Here is a 14,168-nt window from a genome sequence, read left to right as displayed (position 1 = left end):
GCTAATTTCGCCGTCCACCCGCCTTCCTGAATATTTAAATGGGATGGGATGACATCGGGGGGGGTCCCCCCAGACACCATCCCGCGTCATTTTCATGTCGGTGAGCGGGCCCCGCCCCCAGCTCGCTGACAGAAAAATTCTGCCCCTGGGTGTACAATGTGCAAAGATCATTGAAGGTGGCAGGGCAGGTGGAGAGAGCAGTTAAGAAAGCATATAGTATCCCAGGCTTTATTAGTAGAGGCATAGAGTACAAGAACAAGTAGGTTATGCTGAATTTATATAAGACACTTGCTGGAGTATTGGACCTCAGCTGGAGTACTGTGTACAGTTCTAGGCGCCACACTATAGGAAGGACATGAACACATTGGCAAGAGTGCAGAAGAGATTTACAAGAATGGTTCCAGGAATGAGAAACTTCAGTTATGTGGCTGGATTGGAGAGGTTGGGATTGTTCTCCTGGGAGAGAAAAAGGCTAAGGGGAGATTTGATAGAGATGTTCAAAATCATGAGGGGGCTGGACAGAGTGGATAGGGAGGAGCTGTTCCCACTCGTAAAAAGATCAAGAACAAGAGGGCACAGATTTAAAGTGATTTGCTAAAGAAGTAAATGTGATGTGAGAAAAGTATTTTTCACACAACGAGTGATTCAGGTCTGGAATGCACTGCCTGGAAGTGTGGTGGAGGCAGGTTCAATCAAGGCATTCACGAGAGCATTAGATGATTATCTGAATAGCAGGGGTACGGGGGAAAGACAGGGCAATGGCACTAGGTCATAATGCTCATTTGGAGAGCTGGTACAGACATGATGGGCCGAATGGCCTCCTTCTGCACCGATAAAATTCTGTGATTCTGTGATGATCCAACAGTAAAAACTTATTTACAGGTAAGTGAGAAATTAACAATATGAATGGCAATCTTCTTGTGACTTCATTCTGTAGCTGACTTGCCAATTTCACTTTCTCTGCGGGGTAGAGTATATGTTGGTCAGTGTATGTTTGTATACTATACTTAGAATAATATAGCACAGGAGACCATTCAGCCCATTGAAACTTTTCCCATCCCTTCCAAGAGCAATCCTGTTGGTCCCACATCCCCCCACTGTGGTGCCCAACGTTAGACAAGACCCCAGCTGGAGCCAGACTAACGTTTTAAATAAGTCAGCATAACTTCCTGGCTTTAGTACTCTATACCTCTGTTTACAAGTATCCCATATGATTTATTAGTTGTAACAAAAGAAAAATACTGCAGATGCTGGAAATATGAAATAAAAACGGCAAATGCTCAGCAGGCCAGTTAGCATCTGGGAACAGAGAAACAAAGCTGAGCTCCAGGTCAGTGACATCCCACTAGAAATGTTCTGATGACGGGTCATCAAGTCGAAACTTGTTTTATTACAGACCTTAAACTGACTCTCAGCAGTGTGCATTTTCAACCTGCACTTGTTCCGACCTATTAAATAATTGGTTTTACATTTCTAACAGTTTTTCTTCCACAAATTTTCCTGACTAGGGTATAATCTGAACTAAGTATTGATATCAGAACCATGTAAGCTATTGGAAAACCTGTTGCTTAGGACAAAAAAAATACTTTGTAGATTTTAATAACTTTTAAATGGATTTCAAAAAGGCTACTTGACAAGAGAACTGTTAGTGTAAAGTCTGTATCAAGAAGTTACTTTAATTATGTTATAATGATTATGTCTATTGGAAAGATCTGTTTGTATGGGAATGCATGGAAGGTTTCAATAACAAGAAAGAGAAACTTTATTCTAAATTATAGGATGTAGGGACATAGAGTTCTGCTCACGGTAAACGATTTACCTCAAGTAAAAAATATAATTTAAACAGGCACAATTGAAAAACTCCCCACGTCAGAATTGTTGACAATTATTTTACAAAAGAGGTTTGACTGAAACTAGCAGCAGCCAAGCCAGTTAAGAACTCAGAAGGGAAATCTGGAACAGTCATATTACTATTGATTGCACAGTGCTCAGCTCCATTGGCAATTATTTAGATAATGAAGCAGTCTATGCCTGCAAGCAGCAAGAGCTGGACAACATCCAGGTTAGGGCTGATAAAGTGTACGCAACATTTGCGCTGCAGAAGGCAATGAGAATTTCCAACAAGAGAGATGAATCATTAGTCTTTGACATTCAAGGGTATTACGATCACAAAGTCCTCCGCCATTAATGTCCTTGGGACTGCCACTGACCAGAGTTCAACTGGTGCAGCCACATAAATGTCATAGCTGCTATAATAGGTCAGCAACTGGGTATTTTGTGGCAAGTGCTCATCTCCTGATTTCCCAAAGCCTCTCTACTGCCTACAAGGCACAAGTTAGAAGTGTGATGGAATACGCCCAACTTGTCTGGATGGGTGCACCTGCAACACTCAAAAAAGCTCAGCACCATCCAAGACAATGCAGTCCACTTGATTGGCACCTCATCTATTTTCTCCACCATCGGTGCAATATGCCTGTAGCATGCACTGCCCACAGGATTTACTGCAGCAAGTTGCAATGGATTCATCAGCAGCATCTCCAAAACCCCTTTCTGTCCACCACCTTGAAAGGTCCTCAGGAACATCCTCCTCCTTCAAGTACCATGCCCTAAGAGTGTATTGGTGACCATGAACTTCCATTGCATTGGTCCATGATTATGCTTGGCGAAGTACTGCAGTGGTTTGCTGTTGCCACCTGCAGTCTGGCTGACCACGAAACTCTCCCGCTCTTACAGCCTGTCATCAGGCATGTTGGAAGGATTTACAGGCTGATAATCATTCTGTTTGTTCATGTTATGAAAGCACCTTCCTTGGCTATTAAGTTCTAAAGTGGGACTGGAACCTAAAGCTTCTGGCCCAGAGGCAGGGACGCTATCCCCTGTGCCACAAGATCTCTTTCAGGAACACCACTGTCTCCAAATTCCACTCAAAGTCACACATCAGCCTGGCTTGTCATTATTTTGATGTTCCTTCATCATTACCGAGTAATAGTATTATGGCAGTACCTCCATCACGCAGAGTGCCACAGTTCCAGAACAAGGGTCACCACCACCGTCTCAAAGCATGGGCAATAAATGCCGGCATTGCCAGTGGTGCCCACTTCCAGAAGATTGTTTTTATATTAAGAAAGAAACAGAGAGTGATTATAAGGCAGGAATTTAATCAAGGAATTCAAATGGCACCAGATTTAAGATTGAACTCTGAGCAATTAAGAATTATCTAAACCCAGAATCTTATTGCTTTGAAATCAATCCTCTCCATCTGTTCTAACTGATAGACAATGCTAGACATTAAATTAGCGTTTGGAAGCTAGGCAGAGAATTCATGCTGGCAGAATGCTTGTGTTTTGTTTAATCTTGTTACTATTCTCACGTTAATAGTTAATAATATCTTGTTTCCTCATTCACAATTAAAGAAAGAATTTGCATTTAAATAGTACCTCTCAACCTGTGACAGAAAATTAGGTGGGAATGTAAGTTGTGAGAAGAATGCAAGGAGGCTTCAAGAGGACTTGGACAGGCTAAGTGAATGAGCAAGAACATGACAGATGGAATATAATATGAATAAGTGTGAAGTTATCCACTTTGGTGGAAAAAACAGAAAGGCAGAGTATTTCTTAAATCGTGAAAGGTGTGAAGTGTTGATGTCTAAAGGGACCTGGGTGTCCTTATTCATAGAAACATAGAAAATAGGAGCAGGAGTAGGTCGTTCGGCACTTCGAGCCTGCTTCACCATTCAATATGATCATGGCTGAATCCTCTATCTCAACGCCATACTCCCACTCTCTCCCCATACCCCTTGACACCTTTAGAGTCCAGAATCTATCTATTTCCTTCTTAAATATATTCAGTGACTTGGCCTCCACAACCTTCTGTGGTAGAGAATTCCACAGGTTCACCACCCTCTGAGTGAAGAAATTTCTCCTCATCTCAGTCCTAAATGGCCTGCCCTGTATCCTGAGACTGAGACACCTTGTTCCAGGCCCACCTACCCACTAAAAGTTAGCATGTAGGTGTAGCAAGCAACTAGGAAGGTAAGTGGTATGTTAGCTTCATTGCAAGGGGATTTGAGTACAGGAGTAAAGGTGTCTTACTGCAATTGTATAGAGCCTTGGTGAGACCTCACCTAGAGTATTGTGTACAGTTTTGCTCTCCTTAATCAAGGAAGGATATACTTGCCGTAGAGGGATTGCAGTGAAGGTTCACCAGGCCAATTGCTGGAATGGAGGGATTTTCTTATGAGGAGAGATTGGCAAAACTGGGCCTGTATTTTCTATAGCTTCAAAGAATGAGAGGTGATCTCATTGAAACTTACATAATTTTTACAGGGTGTGACAGGGTAAATGTAGATGGGATGTTTTCCCTGGCTGGTGAGTCTAGAACCAGGGTACACAGTCTCAGAATAAGGGGCAGGCCATTTAGGGCCGAGATGAGGAAGAATTCCTTCACTCAGAGGGTGATGAGTCTTTGGAAATCTCATACCCCAGAGGGCTGCGGAAGGTCAATCATTGAGCATGTTTGAGATAGGAATCAATAGATTTCTGGATACTAATGGCATCAAGGGAGATGGAGATAGCATGGGAAAGTGGCATTGAGATAGATGATCAGCCATGATCTAATTGAATAGCGGAGTAGGCTCAATGGGCTGAATGGCCTACTCCTGCTCTTATGTTCCTATCTTAAACTACTTTTGAAATACAGGCATTATTGTAATGCAGAGAAACATGACAGCTAATTTCTGCAAAGCAAGGCCCCAAAAAAGAGCAATGGGATAAAAGGAGAGAATCAATTTTTAGTGTTGCTGGTTGAGGAAAAATTTTGGCCAGGGCGATCAGAGAACTTTTCTGCTTTTCTTTGAATTGTATCATGGTTTCGTAAAGATTGACCTGAAGGACACAGATTGGCCCTTGATTTAACATTTCATCCAAAAGATGGCTCCTCTGAGAGTGCAGTACTCTCTCAGTACTACACTGTTATGTCAGCCTAGATAAAGGTTTTCAAGTCATTACAGGGAAGCTTGAGCCCGCAAGTTTCTGCCCCGAGCCAAGCATAAAGAAAGTGACTACTTAAACAGGAGATATTTATTTTTTCATCTGAGGCATATGATAATAAATAACTCAGGTGTCCATTGAACTCATCCTATAACAACGCCATTCTCACTTGCCACCACCACCATTATGCAATCATCTGGAAAGGTTAAAAACCTAAAAAGAAATTGAGGAAACAGAACTTGAAAAATTCATCTCCAACCTCTGAAAGTGTTCAGAGATGTTTCAGGAGACCATGATGATGGAGTTATCTATCCCTTAATGCCCACTTTCGTTTTATGTGTAATTACACTGGCAAGATTTGGGAAATAATTCATCTTTTGAATGTTTTCATAGAATCCGCACTCACTGCAAAAGCTTATTCCATTGATCTATAACTCTATGTGAAAATGCTTCCTGAAATCTAAGCTAATCTATATGTATTTAACATAGACTCACACCCCCTAGCCCTCCCTAACCTACTGAACTCATGTTGCCATTTCACATGAACTGAAGTGATTCCTTTCATTAAAAAACATAAATCAATTCTGCTTGAAATCATGCTTTTTTAGAGTTAAACAAATCCTGCTCTCTAAGCCTCTTCTGATAATGTAGGGTTTGTAAACCTGAGTAGCCTTTCTTTGATCCTTTTTGCAGAGCCTGTATATCACCTACCATGCAAAGGAACCAAAAATAGACTGAGTATCCTAGATAAAGCCTAACCAAGGTCTTACACAGAGACATTTTTGATTTTGCATTTGATGCTTCTGGCAATACATTCTAACTCTATTTCTTATTACAGCAGATGTGTAACACTGATCAAGGATCTTCAAGTACTATAATGCCTAGGTTTTTCTCCTGCTCAGCGGCCTTTAGCATGCTGTACACAAGCACTGATTTAGTTGACTCTTTGATGATGTTTGATGAATTCGTTTTTGCTCACTAAAAGGCTTTAATAGCTTAGTGTGACATTCACAATCATGAAGAAACCTGAAAAGTAGTTGTGATGTTACTACTGCCAAGTATTCGAAGAATTAATTAAATGCAATTCACAAGAAAATTGTTTTTACAGTACAATTTTAATTTTGGGTGATAGACTGTTGAGTGTTTACTTCAGCTTCATACCCATCCTGTATGGCAACAAACCCACTTGACTAATCTTCAGATCTTTAAAGTGTTCACAGCCTTCTCAATATATACAAGAGTGCTGTTATGTTGTGTATTGTGGCTGGACTAGTAATCCAGAGACCCAGAGTAATGGTCTGGGGACCTGGGTTTGAATTCCACCACAGCAGATGCTGGAATTTGAATTCAATAAAAAAAATCCGGAATTAAAAGTCAAATGATGATCATGAAATTGTTGTAATAAACCCAACTGGTTAGGGAAGGAAATCTGCTGTCCTTACCTGGTCTGGCCTAAATGTGACTCCAGACCCTTAAATGCTCTCTGAAATGGCCTAGCAAGCCACTCCATTCTCAAGGGCAATTAGGGATGGGTAATAAACCCCATCCTATGAACAAATATAAAAAAATATTGTCAAGGCAGTACAATAACCAGTCTAATTGGCATTGTCAGTACTCTTTCTTTCCTGAGCCCTCAAAACTGTGAAACACCTGACCTCCCTGAAATCTTCTCTTCTTATTATTATCTGAAGGCAGTTAATGTCCAAAGCTTACAATCAGATCAGTAAATCCTGAATTAGCTTACCTTCTATGCACTATTTGATTCTTGCTGGCGCCATGCCTTTAGAACAAAATTCCGATTCACCAGCCAGTCAATGTATAAATTTGTTGAAGTTACAAAACATGAACTGAGAAGTATTATCAGAGGAACCTGATTAAATTAATACTTCCTGTTCTAATTAGCATATCAGACCGAAACAAATGGGCTTTATGTTAAACAGCATATTAACATCTAGGCACAGGTGATGTTAATAGGCAATAGCTTAGTTCAGAACAGTTTCCCTCTGTTATCAACAATCTATTTTGCTGCGTTTTTTACTTTCCTTCATAGGATGTTGGTATTACTAGCAAGGCCAGCATTGGTTGCTCATCCCAAGTTCCCCTCGAGAAGATGATGGAGGGCCATCTCCTTGAAACACTGTAGTCCATCTGGCGTGCACCCTCCTACAGTGCTGTTAGGAGTTCCAGGTTATTGATCCAGTAGCCTTGAAGGAAGAGCAATATAGTTCCAAGTCAGGGTGTTTTTTTTAAAATATTCATTCAGAGGACATGACCATCACTGGCTAAGCAAGCACTTATTGCCCATCCCCAATTTCCCCTTGATAAGGTGTGGTGAGCTGCCTTCTTGAACTGCTGCAGTCCTACAGATGTTGTAGGTACACCCAGAGTTCTGATGTGGAAGGGAGTTCCAGGATTTTAATCCATTGACAGTGAAGGAATGCCAATATAGTTCCAAGTCAGGATGGGGCTTAGAAGGAAACTTGCAGCAAGTGGTGTTCCCATGCAATTGCAAACATTAAACGGCACACTAACTCCCAGGGATTCACTGGAGCATGACAGTGAACACAACATCTTACAATATTGGCTCCCAAAGCACTGGCCTTCCAGTCACTGACCCCCAGGCACGGCACTGTCTCCCCAGCCAGTAACCCACAGAAATGGCGTGTAACTTGTAGGGGAGCTTGCAGGTAGTGGTGTTGACATGTGTCTGCTGCCCTTGCTCTTCTAGATGGTAGGAGATTTGGAAGGTGCTGTTGAAGGAGCCTTGGTGAGCTTTTACAGTGCATCGTCTATATAGTACGCACTTCTGCCACTGTCCGTTAGCGGTGGAGGGACTGACTGTTTAAGGTGGTGGATGGGATGCCGGTCAAGTGAACTGCTTTGTCCTGGTGTTAAGCTTCTTGAGTGTTGTTGGAGCCACAGTCAGGAAAGCAAGCGGAAAGTATTTCATTACACTCCTGACTTGTGCCTTGTCAATGGTGGAAAGGCTTAGGAGTCAGGAGGTGAGTTACTCTCCACAGAATTCCCAGTCTTTAACCTGCTCTTGTAACCACAGTATTTATAGGGCTGGTCCAGTTCAATTTCTGGTCAGTGATAACCCCTAGAACATTGATAGTGGAGGATTCAGTGATGGTAATGCCACTGAATGTCAAGGGAGATGGTTAGATTATCTCTTGTTGGAGATGGTCATTGCCTGGCACTTGTGTGGCGTGAATGTTACTTGCTACTTATCAGCCCAAGCTTGGATGTTGTTCAGGTCTCGTTGCGTCTGTGTCTGTGCAAATAGACACGGACATCTTCAGCATCTGAGGAATTGCAAATGGTGCTGAATACTGTGCAATCATCAATGAACATTCTCACCACTGACTTTATGATGGAAGGAAGGCCATTGATGAAGCAGCTGAAGATGGTTGGGCCTAAGGCATTAACCTGAGGATCTTCTGCAGTGATGTCCTGGGACTGAGATGATTGACCTCCAAAAACCACAACCATCTTCCTTTGTGCTAGATATGATTCCAGCCAGTGGAGCATTTTGCCCTGGTTTCCAAATGCTACCTTAATGTCAAGGGCCATCACTCTCGCCTCACCTCTTGAGTTTTGTTCTTTTGTCCATGGTTTCACCTTACCGATGTTATCTAATCCAATGTGTATACTCTACTGATAATTATAAAGTTATGAAAACTATTTGGCAAGAAAAATTAGAAAGGAGTGCATCCAGTCTTGAGATAAAATTCAGAGTGATATTGCATTCTATTTTAACCCTAATAAAACATGGATTATATGTTTAGATATTTCCAATGCAAAATGTACCATCCTTATAAACATTCATTTTTAATATTACTTCATTATCACTGACAATGCAGAATAATTAGTCATTCTGCACAGAAAACAATGTAAGATCAGTGGACAACCTTTTGATGTTTTACCATATATTTCCAGTATGCAGAAAGCGGAGAATAATGTCAATGTGATTGTAAATTAATAACCCACAACAATTTATTTTTACCACTGACTGAAGATCCATCTTTTGGGCATATCCACCCATGCCCCTGCGCATCTGCACCCAGCTCGTATTAATACTGTCAGTCAGCTCTACATGTTTCACACATTAACTTCTTCCTGTAATGCACACTTATACACCAATGGACAAGATGAGACTTGTAACCCTGATATTGAAAAGCACTGCAATATTAGCTGGACAGAAAAAAACAGCACCAAACCCTCCCGATCACTGCAAAGGACACAGTCTACTCAACTCATACTGAAGGCAACAAACCTCTCTGGCCCCTCCCCTAATTACAACAAACCCCTCTGATCAGTGCACAACCAGGACATCAGATCCCTCTGATCAGGTCCCTGCATATGACAAAAAACTTCATCAATCCGTCGGCATGATGAACCAATAATCCAGGCAACATTCAGTCCCTGCAGACAATGGACAGCTCCTGGTTCAGTAGGTTTTCCAAATGCTGGACAGCTCCCCCCTTCAAAATAGGCAAACTCGACCACCCGCTCGTTGGCATTAGAAAGAAAAAAAGTTAGATTATATATATTTAAACCATCCAACCAAATAAATTGTTATTTAGTTTTCTGAGCTATGCATTCAGCCAAAAATATCATGGACAGCAGTGGCATTTTGTGATTGTAATAATGACTATCCCCTGGATTAGCTCCATATAACTGAGTTATTTTCACCCCCGACCCAGAAAAAAAACAACTTTGTGGAACCTTAAGTAGTAGCTTAACTCTTTCACTGAATATAAATAAGATCTAAACTGCTTTTTAAAAAATTGTTTTTAGGCAAGTAGGCTGGTATTGCTTCAATTCTACAAGTAGGAGCCATGAATTTTGATCACAGTGTCAGATTTTTTCTCTTTTTGCCTTCATGTCAGCAGATTAAGGTAAAATCTCGGCTTTAGTGTCTATTTAATTCAATACATTAATCTTTTTTAAAGGGGCTTTCCAAAGATCAGGGGCAGTTTCAGTACAGCATTGAAGGTACCAGACTGGAAAATAATGGATACGCGGAAATGATACAGAGAACAAATGGTTTATAAATGTGATTTAAACTGCAATCTTAAACTTGCTGCTGTAACCAATTACTCAGTAGTTGCCAAGTGTACGGTTTAATTTTTGTAAGGGGTTTCGTTTTGTGTTTGTGCTGCTCGTCACAAATGCCATTTCTTTGAAGCATGGATGTTCCCAAGTAGCATTAACATCTGCAATGCCAATCCAGAAATATCCCATATGAATAAATAACAGTATCTTTTACGGTAGTAAGATATCCCAAGGAACTTCACAGGAACATTATCAAGCAAAATTTGACACCCAGGAGATACTGGGACGGGTGACTGAAAAGCTTGGTCAAAGTGGTAAATTTTAAGAGCATTTTAAAAGATAAATGAGAGGGTAGGGAGGCTTAATGAGGGAATTCCAGAGCTTAGGGCTCAGGCAGCTGAAGAACATGCAAGATAATCATATCTGGAGAATATTTAAATGTAGCAATTTAATAAAATCAACATGAGTGATGGAGGGGGGTATGGTTTCCTGTTTGTCTCATAATCCTAATTAGAAAGAACTGGTTAATGATGACAGTCCACAGCGCACAGTAGAAATATTCTTGTGATTTGTTTATAAAAGCCATCTGAATCATAATAATTTGCAGTAAAAAAAAAAGCTGCCCTAGCATACCTGTTGTTCACTATAATGCACTGTAATGGGTTAATTGTTTGGGAGGGCAATCCAACATTTTGTTCTACGGTTCAACTACTACACTCCCATGTTATTGATATCATTACGCAGGCCAATAACAGTGACATTATTAATACAGGCTTACGAGAAATACTCTGTAGTTGATTCCCAGGAAATGTTATAAGCAGCATATATGTAGTGTGCTAATGTGCAATTTTGTTTTGTCACCATCGTAGCCTTTTTGAGCACATCGCACACTAAGTACTTAAGGCATGTTGACATCTGGCAGTGGCACACCAACCAAATTAACACTTAATAAATATCCTGAAACAGTTCCTATAATTAAACAAACAGCCACAGAGACTTGAGTTCAAATCTGCAATTTAATCATAGCGCCCAATAAAGATGATAAACTGTAAAAAGTATATATGATTTATTGTGGAATCTGCATGTGTTTGATAATCTTATGGGCAATCTAACTCGCTATTTATTCATCTCTATATTCAAGACTAGATTCTGTATTCCAAAATGACCACCAACTGTCCTTCCTTTAACCAGGCTTTGAAAGTCCAACTGAGCATTATGAAATGAATTAATTATCATGAAAAGACTTTTCTTTAACACAAATACATCAAAAACCTTCTTTAAAATTAAAATTAATGCACTTTTTTAAATAATATATATCCTGAAAGTGGTTACCATGCCAACACGAGGGTAGCGGTCAATCTCAAAGCAAAAAAAAAACAGGAGATAATGTGGAACACTACTCTATCATGCAATCACAAAATGTTCTCCCTGGCAATTCTCTGAGGAGGAACCAAACCAAAATTGATGTGATATTTGACCCTGAGATAAGTTGTCATGGCATCACTAAGACTGCCTGTTTCCACCTTATTAACATTCACCAACACCACCCTGAACCAGCTCATCCACTGCTGAAACCCTCATCCATACCACTGATGCCTCTAGACTTGACTATTCAAGTCTATACGTTCTATTCAAGTCTATACATTGACTATGCATTCTACTCTTGAAGGCATCCCAAATTCTGCTGCCTGCATTGTAGTTCACTCCAAATCCGGTTCACCCATCACTTCTGTGCTTGCTGACTTACATTGGTTCCTGGTGAAGGGATGCCTCCATTTTATAATTCTCAAATGCTGCCATAGTCTTTCTCCTCCTTATCTCTAATCTACTCCAGCCCGACAACCTTCCAAAATAAAAACAGGAAGTGCTGCAACTACTCAGCAGGTCTGGCTGCGTCTGAGGAGAGAGAGTCAACGTTAACTCAAATATAACTTGAGCATTGCTGAAAAAAGAGACATGTCAAAGCTTTTCGTCTTGTACTCATCAGGACACTTCACAAGAATACCAATATAAAGGGAAAATAACAATTTATACTGTATGTGATGAGAGTGCTCATTGGTTGGCAAGTGAACTCTGACTGGTGGAGGTGTTGCCATGGAGAATGCACCAGTGATGGTGACTGACAGTTAACTTATCTGAGACATTAACTGTTTTTCTCTTCACAGATGCTGCTGAGTATTCCCAGCACTTTCTGTTTTTATTTCAGATTTCCAGCATCCACAGTATTTTGCTTTTACCTTCTGAGATATCTGTGCTCCTCTGATTCTGGCCTTGAGTGTCCCCAGTTTTAATTATTCCACCATTGGCGCTCTGCTTTCAGTTGCTAATTCCCTGAAGTTTAGGATTCCTTCCTTAAAGTCTCTCCACCTCTCTTTTGCTTGCTTCCTTTTAAGATGCTTCTTAAACCCCACATATTTGACCAAGCTTTTCACCATCTGCGCTAATATTCCCTTCTGGCTCAGTGCCACATTTTGTTTGATAACTTTCTAGTGAAGTGCCCCTGAGGCATTTTACTAAGTTACAACCACCTTACAAACACTTGTTGCTCGAAAGAATTCTGTAGCTCACGCCCTAGAGTCATCATAATTTGAGCAGTTGTAATTATTGGCTTGGTAGCTGCTGGGTAAGTACTCGATTACAGCTGTAGCTTTGCTAATTTAGTAATTTCAGTAATTCATCATTATTGACAATAATACATTTCTTAATGGCACTATTAACTTCAACTTAGAAGGAGGCCTGGAGGTGGCGTTGGTCACAAGGCACAGGAGCTGCGAGAAGATATAGAAACATTACATATTCTGCAGATTATATTGATTGAATAATTAATTACAAGACAGCAATCGAAAGGGGAATGAACTCCGATAGCATCAATCTAGGCTGAGACAACTTGTTATCTGAAGACCAACTCTATTGCCCACGATATAAACATTTCTTAGGAAATCTCAAAGGTTAATCAGACAATTTCAAATCAAATCACACTAACTGAACTATTCTACGTGCAATTTTATTCTTCAAGCCATTTCATTTCACACTTTACTTTAGAAAGTCGATGGTGAGTGCATTTGACTGTTATAATTTTCCTTTTCTTAGTACAAGCCACAAAATTATAAAAGGTGTTTGTTTTGGTGCTTGGGAAATCACTTGAGCTGACGAAGGTTTCTTGGAGCTTATTTTTTGGTGATATTACAATGCTGTTTTCAGCGGCCAGTTTGGTTCGGTTTCCGTAATTCGCAGCAGTAGTTACAGCGAAAGGCATATCGCATGAATTCGACGGATCGAAATACGAGCGGCCAAGTGGCGATGGAGGAACGGGTCTATCGCTGATTCTTGGCGGGGGCGGGGTGGGTATTAACAACTCCCGTGTATACCGCCAGGAATTGGAATTGATGCCACTGTTTGAATCCTCGGGTATTATACACGGACGTCACTCCCGCCCAAACTTCGAACCACAAACTCAAGGCAATTCCGAAGCAAGAGCCGTTATACTGAACCGAAACCCATCGGTGGCTGCGGGGGTGGTGGGGGGTGGTAGAAAGCGACACCTGCTGATTTTTGTACGTGCAGCCTTTCGACAAAGATGTTGCCACATCGAAAACGTTATGGCAATTTAACCTTGAATTCATGGCCCGTACCCAGTACCTGTTCGGAAAGTTAAAAGATCTGTGGTCCCGCATTTTTTTCTCAAGGTAATGGTAATTAGGGCTTTCAATGGTCTCCTTTTACCTAGGGTACACCTAATTCTGTACTCGAATAACTAATATTATACTTCCCAGGTGATTTATTTCAATGCAACTTTAATATCCCCGTGTGCAGTGACGGTGGTTGGAAACACGACCTGGTTTCTAAAAACAAAATCATGCTTTTTTTTTTGGATTAACTTATTTGTTAAAATCCAACGGAGAGAAATAGTTGTCAAAAGACAGGATTCCACCCCCCCCCCCCCCTCTTTCATTTTCTTTGGGGTACAGTTCAACTCTAGAAAAGAGAGGGGAGAGAGAGCAAGAGTTGCCTCTCTCTCCCGCATCCACCACCATCTGCCAACTGGATTTAAGCGGATTTCTGAACAGCGCTGACTGACCCCTTTGCTTTCGATCTGGATCTGAAAGCCGAATCCAGCCTGCT

The sequence above is a fragment of the Cetorhinus maximus genome, chromosome 3 (genome assembly GCF_964194155.1).
Source record: "Cetorhinus maximus chromosome 3, sCetMax3.hap1.1, whole genome shotgun sequence".
NCBI classification, from domain to species: Eukaryota; Metazoa; Chordata; class Chondrichthyes; order Lamniformes; family Cetorhinidae; genus Cetorhinus; species Cetorhinus maximus.
The sequence above is the reverse complement of the archived record's forward strand: the minus strand, read 5'-3'. Positions refer to the sequence as shown.